The sequence below is a fragment of the Mobula hypostoma genome, chromosome 8 (assembly GCF_963921235.1).
Source record: "Mobula hypostoma chromosome 8, sMobHyp1.1, whole genome shotgun sequence".
Classification (NCBI taxonomy): Eukaryota; Metazoa; Chordata; class Chondrichthyes; order Myliobatiformes; family Myliobatidae; genus Mobula; species Mobula hypostoma.
In genome coordinates this window covers 149,671,244-149,683,909 of record NC_086104.1, presented here as the reverse complement: position 1 = coordinate 149,683,909, position 12,666 = coordinate 149,671,244, and the positions used below count along the sequence as shown (strand labels likewise).

The 12,666-nt window shown below is 43.4% G+C and overlaps 1 protein-coding gene across 10 annotated transcripts in view; it reads left to right on the top strand.

Annotated features, from left to right (window-relative positions):
* The window catches only part of LOC134351041 (ankyrin-1-like), a 315,455-nt gene that overhangs the window by 101,519 nt on the left and 201,270 nt on the right, over positions 1-12,666 (top strand). The window lies entirely within an intron of this gene.

The following is a 12,666-nucleotide window of genomic DNA, read 5'->3' as shown; positions in this document are numbered from 1 at the left end:
TTCCCTCTACCAGTGAAATGTTCCCCGTGCCACTGGCTGCAACACAAGCCCAAAGCATGATCGATCCACCCCTGTGTTTAACAGTTGGAGAGGTGTTCTTTTCATGAAATTCTGCACCCTTTTTTCTCCAAACATACCTTTGCTCATTGCGGCCAAAAAGTTCTGTTTTAATCTCATCAGTCCATAGGACTTGTTTCTAAAATGCATCAGGCTTGTTTAGATGTTCCTTTGCAAACTTCTGACGCTGAATTTTGTGGTGAGGACACAGGAAAGGTTTTTTTTTCTGATGACTCTTCCATGAAGGTCATATTTGTGCAGGTATTTATTGCTGCACAGTAGAACAGTGCACCACCACTCCAGAGTCTGCTAAATCTTCCTGAAGGTCTTTTGGAGTCAAACGGGAGTTTTGATTTGCCTTTCTAGCAATCCGACGAAAAGTTCTCTCGGAAAGTTTTCTTGGTCTTCCGGACCTCAACTTGACCTCCACCGTTCCTGTTAACTGCCATTTCTTAATTACATTACAAACTGAGGAAACGGCTTCCTGAAAACACTTTGTTATCTTCTTATTGCCTTCTCCTGCTTTGTGGGCATCATTTATTTTAACTTTCAGAGTGCTAGCCAGCTGCTTAGAGGAGCCCATGGCTGTTGATTTTTGGGACAAGGTTTGAGGAGTCAGGGTATTTATAAAGTTTTGAAATTTGCATCACCTGGCTTTTCCTAACGATGACTGTGAACAAGCCGTAGCCATAACAAGCTAATTAAGGTCTGAGACCTTGGTAAAAGTTATCTGAGAGCTCAAATCTCTTGGAGTGGCCAAACTTTTGCATGGTGCTCCTTTCCTTTTTTTCACTCTAAAGTTGTACAAAACAAAAATAATACACTAATTTTGCTTAAAATGTTGAAAAGAATGTTTCATCTTTAACTTTATGACTTTTGGAGATCAGTTCATCTTCTTAACTATTAAATTAACTATTCACAGTAACAGAAATTTTGACCAGGGTGCCCAAACTTTTGCATGCCACTGTAGTAGCAGACTTAGGCCATTTGGCCCATCGTCTCTGCCATTCCATCTGTCCTAGACTCGCCCACTCTAGGAAACATCCTGGCCATGTCTACTCTATGTAGGTCTTTCAACATTTGGTAGGTTTCAGTGAGATCCCCGCTGCCCCCACTCCCCACTCATTCCTCTAAACTCCAGCAAATACAGGTGTAGAACATCAAACCCTCCTCATACATTAACCACTTAAACCCAGGATCACTCTCATGAACCTCCTCTGGACCCTCTCCAGCGCCAGCCCAACCATTCTTATACATGAGGCTCAAAACTGCTCACAATATGCGAAGTGTACTCTAATCAATGCCTTATAATGAATGTTGAAAGGCATGAACGAATGTTGAAAGGCATGGACAGAGTGGATGTCGCAAAGTTGTTTCCCACGATGGGGGAGTCTAGTATGAGAGGGCATGACTTAAGGATTGAAGGGTACCCAATTCAGAACAGAGATGCGAAGAAAATTTTTAGCCAGAGGGTGGTGAATCTATGGAATTTGTTGCCACGAGCGGCAGTGGAGGCCAAGTCATTGGGTATATTTAAGGCAGAGATTGATAGGTATCTGAGTAGCCAGGGCATCAAAGGTTATGGTGATAAGGCAGGGGAGTGGGACTAAATGGGAGAATGGATCAGCTTATGATAAAATGGCGGCGCAGACTCGATGGGCTGAATGGCCGACTTCTGCTCCTTTGTGTTCTGGTCTTATGGTCTTATAAACGTGGTCGTTACATCCTTGCTTTTATACTCAAGCCCTCTTGAAATGAATGCTGACATTGCATTTGCCTTCCTTACCACCAACTTAACCTGCAAGTTAACCTTTAGGGAACCTGCATGAGGACACCCAAGACCCTTTACACCTCTGATTCTGAATTTGCTCCCTTTTTAGCAAATAAATTACACCTTTATCCCTTCTACCAAAGTGCATGACTAAACATTGTATTTCATCTGCCACTTCTTTGCCCATTCTCCAAATCTTAGTCCTTCTGCAGACTCCCCAGCCCTTCCTCCTATCTTTGTATCCTCTTCAAACTTGGCCACAAAGCCACCGATTCCATCATCCAAATCATTGACATATAACATGAAAAGAAGCAGTCCCAATACCAACCCCTGCAGTCCCTGTTGATAACTAGTCACAAGCAGCCAACCAAAAAAGGCCCTCTTTATTCCTACTCTTCGCCTCCTGCCAGTCAGCCAATCTTCTATCCACACTAGCACCTTTTCGGTAACACCATCAGTTTTGTCTTGCTTACAGACTCATGTGCGGCACTTTGATATGATAATGAACTTGACTTTTTAATAAGGAAAAGAAGATTAGCGTATTTGTCACATGTACTTCAAAACATACAGTGAAGAATGACATGTGCTGTGGGCAGCATACAAGTGTCACCATGCTTCCAGTGCAAACATAGCATGCCCGCAACTCTCCTGCCTGTACTTCTATTTTTTTGGGAAGTACTTGGGAGGAAATTGGAGCACCCCGAGGAAACCTACGCAGTTATGGGGAGAATATGCAAACACCTTACAGGCGTGGGGGGAATTGAACCCCAGTCGCTTGTGCTTAAAGCATTATGCTAACTGCTACACTACAGCAATATTATTACTGTGGATTCCAGTTAATTGGGATACATCAGGACCAGTACATTTGGGCCCAATTAAGCCGCTTCTCCAATTAGCCGAAGTTTCATGGAAATAGTTAAAAAGGTACTGTATAAAAAGGACTACCATTTAACTGAGTGACAAATTATGTATTTAAATGAAATACAGATTAACTTAATTACAGAATAAATAGGTACAAAATAAAACTGTGTATTTATTCCTAATTGTTATGGCTGGAGGAGTTAATCCAGTGCCCCTATACGCTGCCACATTCTTTTGACTGACTGTAAATGAACAAAATCAGCGAGGACACCTAATGTAGAACGGACAGCCTTCATAAAATGCTTTTGACGATTGTATCCACAAAATATTCATTTTCGTTGTAATGTTCGGGGTGACGGTCAGGGCCTTCAAATTCTTCATGGTGAGGAAATTGTTCAAGTAGTGAAATCGTTTCATTTTCACTCCTAGTCGTTTCTGACCTCTCCAAGCCTGAATGTTTGAAGCCGCAGTGAGCAAAACAGGGCAAAACGGTGGCTGTACTCTTTTCCGTAAGTGCTGCCTGGCCTGCTGAGTTCCTCCAGCATTTTGTGTGTGTTGCTCGGATTTCCAGCATTTGCATTCCAAGTTGTCTTACTCCTTATCTCTCACCAACTATCGGTGACAAAATTCACTGCTTTTTGAACACAAGTGCACATGACTGATGCTATGTAAAAACTGTTTGTTCTAACATTCACACAAGTGCATGCATCTGACGCTGGTTAGAATCTGTTCAGCAATGGTCTCCTGTCCCAATTAAGTGGCATAGTGTCCCAAATAACTGAAATCTGCAGCATTCTATTAATATGATTGTTTATAATATGAGGGGAATAGATAAAATAAAGTGCTGGAGACTATTCCGACTTCTGAGCTAAATAGGACGTGGATTTAGGCTTAGAAGAAACATGGAAGGCATTTGAAGAGAACCTTCTTCGCCCAGTGGTGAGTACCTGGATTGCATTGCCTGTGAGGGTGGATGAAGCTGGGTTGCTGACCTGGGTAAAGCTGCCACAAAGCCAAACAATTTCACAACATATGCCAGCGACATTAAACCTGATTCTGAGAAATGTTTGGATACACACTTGAAATGGCTCGGCACAAAAGCCTACGGACCAGGTACTGGGTGACGGAAGTGTGCCAGCTGGTCGGCATGGATGAGTTGGGCTGAACGGCCTGTTGCCATTCTGTACTATTCCATGATTCTATGAAGTGCTCGTATTCCAAGTCTCTGAATTTTAATTTGAACTTGATTAAGGAAAAATTGCTGTGAGTTAACAATGTCTTAAAATAGTTCCAAATAGCTAAAAATATGACACTGAAGCAAAGTATTGTTTAAAAATATAACCTACAATCCCTTTACATATGCCGTAAGTCTTTTCCATGCAGTTATCATTGAAATTAATGGGCCAGGCATCAAGCACGGAGTCTGGTCCGGCTCAGAATCTGAGCTGCATTTCCCCACTGTGATGCCAGGATGTCCCTGTGACACTGGACTCGCTCCAGCCACAGAGTAACCTAACAGATTGGTCCCTCTAAACCTGTCAGTACGCTCATCCCCCGCTTCTCATTAATGTACAGCTGACATTCTAGAAGAGTGATCGCATTGTGAAACTCTCCGTGACCACGAGCAGGATAGGGAATCTGAGGAAGGCAAGAGGAGAGGCAAGAGATTAGACTGAGAGCCTAGCACCAAGGTGACCAGGAAAACCGAATGGCCGAAGGAAGGTCTTCCACTGGAGTCTGTACTGGTCAACAGACATAATCTACCGTTTGAGAAGATTGTGATTGGCACTCTTAGCACCTCTGTGACTGTGCCACATCTACTTCCCACAGAATTTTTCACCCCTTATTATTTAATTTTTACTTAGAGATGCAACGTGGTAACAGGCCAATCTAACCCAACAAGTCCGTGCTGTCCTGTTACACCCCATGTGACCAATCAACCTACACACCCGTATGTCTTTGGCATGTGGGAGGAAACTAGGGCACCCAAGGTAGTGGGGAGAATGTGCCAATTCCTTATGGACAGCGGTGTGAATTGAACCTGGGACACTGGCACTGTAATACCATTACACTAAACACTACACTTCCCTGCCATCCCTAACGCTCTTTATCTTCTCCATCATTAGCCTTCCCGCCAACTGCTCAAGGAACTACCATCTCCGTTCACAGCTCCTGTCCACATACTTACTGCAAGGTATATCCAGACTTGGGCTGATAGAGAGCAACAGCCACAAGGTTCAGGCACTCACTTTCAGATTAGAAGGGCCAGTCTTCCATCCGTGCGTTCATTGGCATCCTCATCTCCAATAGGGCACAGCAGGTCTGCACTGATCTGAGGCTGAACCAGACGTGCAATAACAATGCGAAGAGTAGTGGAATGGAACTGAGACAGGGTGATCTTCAGGCCAATTCTTTACCTCACCACTCTGTAAGACCGTAAGGCATAGGAGCAGAATTGGGCCATTCAGCCCATAAAGTCTGCTCCACCACTCTATCATGGCTGATTTATTATCCCCTCAACCCATTCTCTTGCCCTATTCTAGTAAATTTTGGACACCCTTATGGTCCGTGAGCCAGTAGGGTTGGTCAGTACCATCTGAGGGGAATAATGCTCATAGTGATTTTTGGCAGGGTATACATCTCTAGAGTTAGAAAATATGTGATAGCATTGCACCAGTGGTAGCTTTATTACTTCAAACAATAATCACTTTTTGTATATTTTCCATATTAACATCAGGACAGCAGAAAATGTTACCCCACCCCCCAAAAGGTAAAAAACCTTATTTGGGGAGATTTCTGGAGTTTTATGAAAGTCATGATATTTTCCATATTGTTGTATCAAATCAAAACAATCTTAAGCTTTTGTCATAGCATATAGAATTACGGTACCATAATTCAAATGTGGGGTTCCACATGGCCATAACCTAGGCCCCATTTGGTTGTAAAATGAATATATTTAATCAAAATCAAAGTTGCTGGTGAACGCAGCAGGCCAGGCAGCATCTGTAGGAAGAGGTGCAGTCGACGTTTCAGGCCGAGACCCTTCAGACAGATGCTGCCTGGCCTGCTGCGTTCACCAGCAACTTTGATGTATGTTGCTTGAATTTCCAGCATCTGCAGAATTCCTGTTGTTTATATTTAATCAAAAACTGCTTTCCATACTTTGTTTTCCATGCTTTCATAACCTATTAATAATAATAATTTTCCAAGTCTTCCACATCTTCATCTGAACTTTCCACACTATCTGAGGTGGATGCCTGGTTCTCACAGTCTGCCAGTCTACACATGTCAGTACACCTGAGGCCATTTGCAACACACATACATCTTGGAAGTGAACATCTTTTGGACAGTTACAGGCCAGTAGATCCAGGGTGACATCGGGTGCTGGCTGGTCTTCCATCCAGTGCACCACCAACTGTTCAGCTTCCTCTTCTCTCTCCATCTTCCATCCTCTGCCAACAGGGCTTGGCACTTGTGGGTCCTTCTCCAAGCATCTTCTCCATCTACCAACCTGGTAGTTGGCTCACTGTGCATGTTTTGTTAAGCAGTCCTTACATGGTGGGAGTTGATGACTTTCGATTTCACCTTGTTTGACACAGAAAAGGTGATCCCTGAGCTCGTTGACCTTGGTGGATGATGCTTTTGGGGCATATAGGAGACATGTAAATGCCTCCAGTTTGTCCATCAGTTCTGGGGAGAGGTCCCATTCCTAACCCAACTCTAAGAATATGTCCTGAGTTTCCCTGTTGCTGGTCAGAAGTTTTAGGGCACTTGTCTTCCTTTTGCCTGCAGTGTCACATCCTGTATATGTGTGCAACCTGACGAGAGCCCTTCAAACCTCTATGCCAACAGTGGCAGCAATCTTCCTGATGTCTACAAGCCTTGTACGGGTTCTAGTGCCACACTTCTGGAACAATGGGGCCTCAATCTTGTCACAAAATGCTAAAGACTTGATAAAGACATCAGTGTCTTTTGAACAGATCACTATGTGATTCTGTAACATTTGTCATTCACAGTTGCATACAGAATCTTCTCCTGTAGCTTTGCTCTGTATTCCGTCTTCCTCCATTCATGCACTATGAAGCTAATGAGACTATTTTTGTTACTGACTTTGGTCAGGAAGCTCCTCCACTGCCTCACCATCTGTGTGCATGTGATACCTTGCAACTCATGACCAGTCTCTTCACCCCGTAGAGATCTTTCACTATTCTTGATAGAGTTCTCCTTGTATGTGTCAAACTCAACATCTATTCTGCTACTCTGACTGCCTTCCCTCAGAGCCATACCCAGAATTGTTGTGGCAACATCTCTGAAAGTAACTTGATCACCTTTCACTCTTTGGACCAAGTTCATTCCATCAACGACTGTAGCAGAGTTTCCTGGGAGTTGCTCTTCTACTGCTACATTTTTCTGCAAGGTTGTGGCTAAAGCAGCTTTATTTGTCTTTCTCAGCAATTCTTCTGGTGTGGACAGGGCCCAGGGCAATGGTTCAAGGGGACGAGAAAGGATATCCTCCATACGTAGTCTGTGCTCTTGTGCCATTACTATGATGCGTCCAAACAAAGACCTGTCTGCTTTCAAGACAATCGCCCTCCCAGTTGATTTCACTTCTCTCTTCTTACACATATCACTGAATGTTTTCAGCTTGTTGGTTTGCATTGGGTCATGGAAATTCTTTGCTGGTGGGTCTTCCTCTAGTCTCTCATCCTTGAAGGTTCAATAGCATTGCTCATCAATCTCATATGCCTTCATTAGGTCGGAGGCAACGTCCTTGGGGGCTGCTTTTGCCGTAGAGATGTTAATGAGGTCCTGCTTCTCTGCAAATGGGTTGACCCATTCATATATGAGGCTAACCACTGTTGAAACTGCTTCCTCGTCTTTCTGGATTCTTAGCCGCTGTAGCTCCGCATGACAAAGCTCTGATTTGTTGCCTTGCACCACCTCCCTTAACTGTCCCAGGAATGCACTGTGGTGCTCAGCTGCTATGTAGTAACGCTTGATAGCTCCAACATTCAGGCTGAACCGTGATGTACCTCCAGGAGTCTGTGTGTCTTTGTTCACTGTGGCTTCAATAGCCTCGTCCACAGGGCTCTGTTACTTGACAGCTGCACTGAGAATCGGCCTGTCTTGAAGGCCTCATATACAGAAGGATTCTTCTCTAAGAGGTTCATTATCTGAGCAAAGTAAGGGGACAGGTACCTGGCATAATTCATCTTATCATAGGCAAAGCACTATGGGATCATGGTTCTGATAGCATGGAGGTTACCATGCAAGCTGCCATTGCTGCAATGCTATCACATATTATCTAGCACTAGGGGTGTATACCTTGCCAAAAATCACTCTAAGAATTATTCCTCCCAGATTAATACGGTGGCCCAAATTTGGGGTCCTGGCTCACGGGCTATTACTAATCAAGAACCTAACAACCTTTGCTTTAAATGTACTCAATAACCTGGCCTCCACAGCCATCCATGGCAATGAATTCCACAGATTCACCACCCTCTGGCAAAAGAAATTCCTCCGTGCCTCTGTTCTATAGGGACATCCCTCTATTCAGAGACTGTGCCCTCTGGTCCTAGACTCCCCCACTATAGGGAACATCTTCTCAACATCTACCTGGACTTTTCAATATTCAATAGGTTTTAATGAGATGGCCCCTCATTTCTCTAAACTCCATTGAGTACAGTCCCAAAGTCATCAAACAATCCGCATACTTTAACCATTTCATTCCTGGAATCATTCTTGTGAACCTCCTGTGGACCTTCTCCAATGCCAGCACACCTTTTCTTAGATGAAGGGGTCAAAACTGCTCACAATACACCCAAGTACGGTCTGACCAATGCCTTATAAAGCCTCAGTGTTACATCTTTACATTTATATTCTAGTCCTCTTGAAATGAAAGTTAATATTGCATTTGCCTTTCTTACCATTGACTCAACTTGCAAGTTAACCTTTATGGGATCCTGCACAAAACTCTCAAGTTTGCACTTCTGCTTTCTAAATGTTCTCCCCATTTAGAAAATAGTCTATGCCTTCATTCCTTTTACCTAAGTGCACGACCATACAGTTCCCAACACTATATTCCATCTGCCACATCTTTCCCCTTTCTCCTAATCTGTCTAAATCCTTCACTCAGATTCCCTGCTTTCTCAACACTACCTGTCCCTTCACCTATCTTTGTGTCATCTGCAAATTTGGACACAAAATCATTCATTCCATTATCCAAATTATTGACATATAGTGTGAAAAGAAGTGATCCCAACACCAACCCCTGCAGTCCCTATTGACAACTAGTCACCGGCAGCCAACCAGAAAAGGCCCTCTTTATTCCCACTCTTTGCCTCCTGCCAGTCAGCCAATCTTCTATCCATGCTTGCATCTTTTCTATAATAATATGCACTATTATCTTGTTTAGCAGACTCATAGGCAGCATTTTGTCAAAGGCTTCTGAAAATCCAAGTAAACAACATTCACTGACTCTCCTTTGCCTATCATGCCAGTTACTTCCTCAAATAATTCCAACAGATTTGTCAGGCAAGCTTTCCCCTGAAGGAAACCATGCTGACTTTGGCCTAGTTTATCATGTGCTTCCAAGTACCCCAAAACCTGATCCTTAATAATTAACTCCAGCATCTTCCCCGCCACTGAAGTCAGGCTAACTGGCCTATACTTTCCTTTCTTTAGTCTCCCTCCCTTCTTAAAGATTGAAATGGTATTTGCAATTTGCCAGTCCTCCATTCCAGAATCTAGTGATTCTTGAAAGATCACAACTAATGTTTCCACGATCTCTTCAACTACTTCTTTAAGAACCTTAGGGTATAGTCCATCTGGTCCAGGTGACTCATCTACCTTCAGGCCTTTCAGCTTCCCAAGCACCTTTTCCTTAGTAACTAGCAACTACATTCTGTTCTACCCCCGAAACTCTCAAATTTTCGGCAAACTCCTGGTGTCTTCCATAGTGAAGAGTAACGCAAAATCCTTATTAAGTTTTTTTGCCATTTCCTTGAATCCACCACAATCTCCGCAGCATCATTTTCTAACAGTCCAATATCCACTCTCATCCCTCTTTTACTCTTTATATATCTGAAAAAAAAATCTTTGGTATCCTTTTTATTCTATTGGCAGGCTTACTTTCATATTTCATCTTCTCTCTCCTTGGGGCTTTTTAGTTGCTTTCTGTTAGTTTTTAAAAGCTTCCCAACCCTCTAACTTTTCTCTAATTTTTGCTGCCTTTGACTTCCCCTATCTGCCACGGTTGCCTCATTTTCTTTTTAGAATACTTCTTCATCTTTGGGATGTATCTATTCTGCACCTTCCAGATTGCTCCCAGAAACAATAGCCATTGTCGTTCTGTTGTCATTCCTGCTAGAGTTGCCTTCCCTTAAATTTTGGACAACTCCTCTCTCATGCCTCTGTCGTTACCTGTACTGTAATACTGACACATCTGATTTTAGTTTCTCCTTCTCAAACTGCAGGATGAATTCTATCATATTATGATCACTGTCTCCCAAGGATTCCTTTACTTTAAGTTCCATAATCAAATCTGGTTCATGATGAAACACCCAATCCAGAACTACCTTTTCCCTAGTGGGTGCAACCTCAAGCTGCTTGAGAAAGCCAATTCGTAGGCATTCTACAAATTCCTGCTCTTGAGATCCGGCACCAACCTGATTTTCTCAATCTGCCTGCATATTGTAATGCCCCATGACAAATGTAACATTACCCTTCTAACATAGGTTTTCTATCTCCTGTTGCAATTGGTACCCCACATCCTGGCCAATGTTCAGAGGCTGTATATAACTCCCTTCAGGGTCTTTTTTACCCTTACAGTTTCTTAACTCTGCCTGCAAGGATTCTACATCTTCTGATCCTAAGTCACCTCTTCGTAAGGATTTGATTTCTTTTTTTTTACCAAAAGAGCCACCCCACCCTCTCTGCCTACCTATCTATCCTGCCAGATCATCCCATTCTTACACTTACTGGTTCGTGGTATAGGCAGCAATCCAGAAGTTACTACCTTTGAGGTCCTGCTTTTGAGCTTTCTCCCTATATTCCCTCTTCAGGACCTCATCCCTTTTCCCACCTCTGTCATTGGTAACAACATGCACCACAACTCCCAGCTGTTCACACTCTCTCTTTAGAATGCTGTGGACCCAATCTGAGACAACCCTGACTCTGGCACCATACCATCCATTTGTCTCTATCTCACCCACAGAATCTTCTTTCTGCTCCTCTAACTATGGAAATGCCTCCAACACACACACACACACACAAAATGCTGACGGAACTCAGCAGATCAGGCAGCATCTATAGAAAATAATTGATAGTCGACGTTTCAGGCCGAGACCCTTCATCAGCCCTAATGGGGTTAATGTGGAAGGGTGCCGAATGGTTGGTATGGACAAGTTGGAAAAACGGCCCATCTCCAGGCTGTACCATTCCATGATTCTATAAGCACCCTCACTCCAAATCCCTGACTCATAATTAAAGCTGTACTTGATGATTAAAGCTGACTGATGGTGTAATGGCATCTGCACCAGGCTTCGAGGTGAGTGGTCCTGGGTTCGAATCCAGCCAGCTCCTTTGCACACTTCCCATCCGTGCTGGGTTAAGCATCAAACTAGCAACTCGGCCCGTAAAACAGAGAAAAACGCTAAAGAAGTGACAAGGCACAGAGAGGAACAACCTGATGATTAAGAAAAAATACAGCGAATTAACAACTCATGAATATATTTCTAAACAGCTAACAATATGACACTGAGGCCAAGTAAAGTTTAAAAATATAACCTACCGTCCCTTTACTTTGTAAATCTTTGCCGTGCAATTACCATTGAAATGAATGGGATCCAGGATCCATCAGTCCTGATGATAAATCTCAGCCTGAAACATTGACTGCTTATTCCTCTCCATCGATGCTGCCTGACTTGCTGAGTTCTTCCAGCACTTTGTCTGTGTTAGGTGAATGCACCCTGTCCCAAGGGAAATGGATCCAAAAGCTCGAGGGCTTAGGCTTAGAGTGAGAGGCAAGAAATTGAAAAGGAACCCAAGGGGCAAATTATTCGCCCAGAAGGTGGTGCGTGTATGGAATGAACCGTCAGAAAATGTAGTTGAGAGAGGTGCATCAAAGACATTAACAAGGCACATGGATAAGTATAAGTAAGGGAAGGTTTAGAATAGGGGTTTCTGGACTCCTTGGTTAATGGTAGGGGTCTATGGTGTTAAAAAGGCTGGGGGACCCCTGGTATAAAGAGACAGGGAACCAACAGGCAAATGGGACTAGCTTAGATGGTCATTGTAGAACAGTCGGAATCAGAATCGGAATCAGGTTTAAATTTGTTGTGATACTGGCATGCAGTATGTCATGAAATTTGTTAACTTTGCGGCAGCAGTATAATGCAATACATGATAATAGTGAGGAAAAAGAAAACTGAATTACAGCAGATATATATATAAAGTAGTTAAGCTAAGTAGGTAGTGCAAAAAATAGGAAATAAAAAATAGTAGTGAGGTAATGTCCAATCACAAATCAGATGGCAGAGGGGAAAAACTGTTCCTCAGTCGTTGAGTGTGTACCTCCTTCCTGATGACAGTAAAGAGAACAAGGCATGTCCTGTGTGATGGAGGACCTTAATGATTGACACTGCCTTTTTGAGGCATCGCTCATAGAACATAGAACATAGAAAACCTACAGCACAATACAGGCCCTTCAGCCCACAAAGCTGTGCCGAACATGTCCTTACCTTAGAACTACCTAGGCTTTACCCATAGCCCTCTATTTTTCTAAGCTCCATGCATCCATCCAGGAGTCTCTTAAAAGACCCTATCGTTTCCACCTCCACCACCGCCGCCGGCAGCCCATTCCACGCACTCCCCACTCTCTGTGTGAAAAAACTTACCCCTGACACCTCCTCTGTACCTACTTCCAAGCACCTTAAGTCTATGCTCTCTTGTGCTAGCCATTTCAGCCCTGGGAAAAA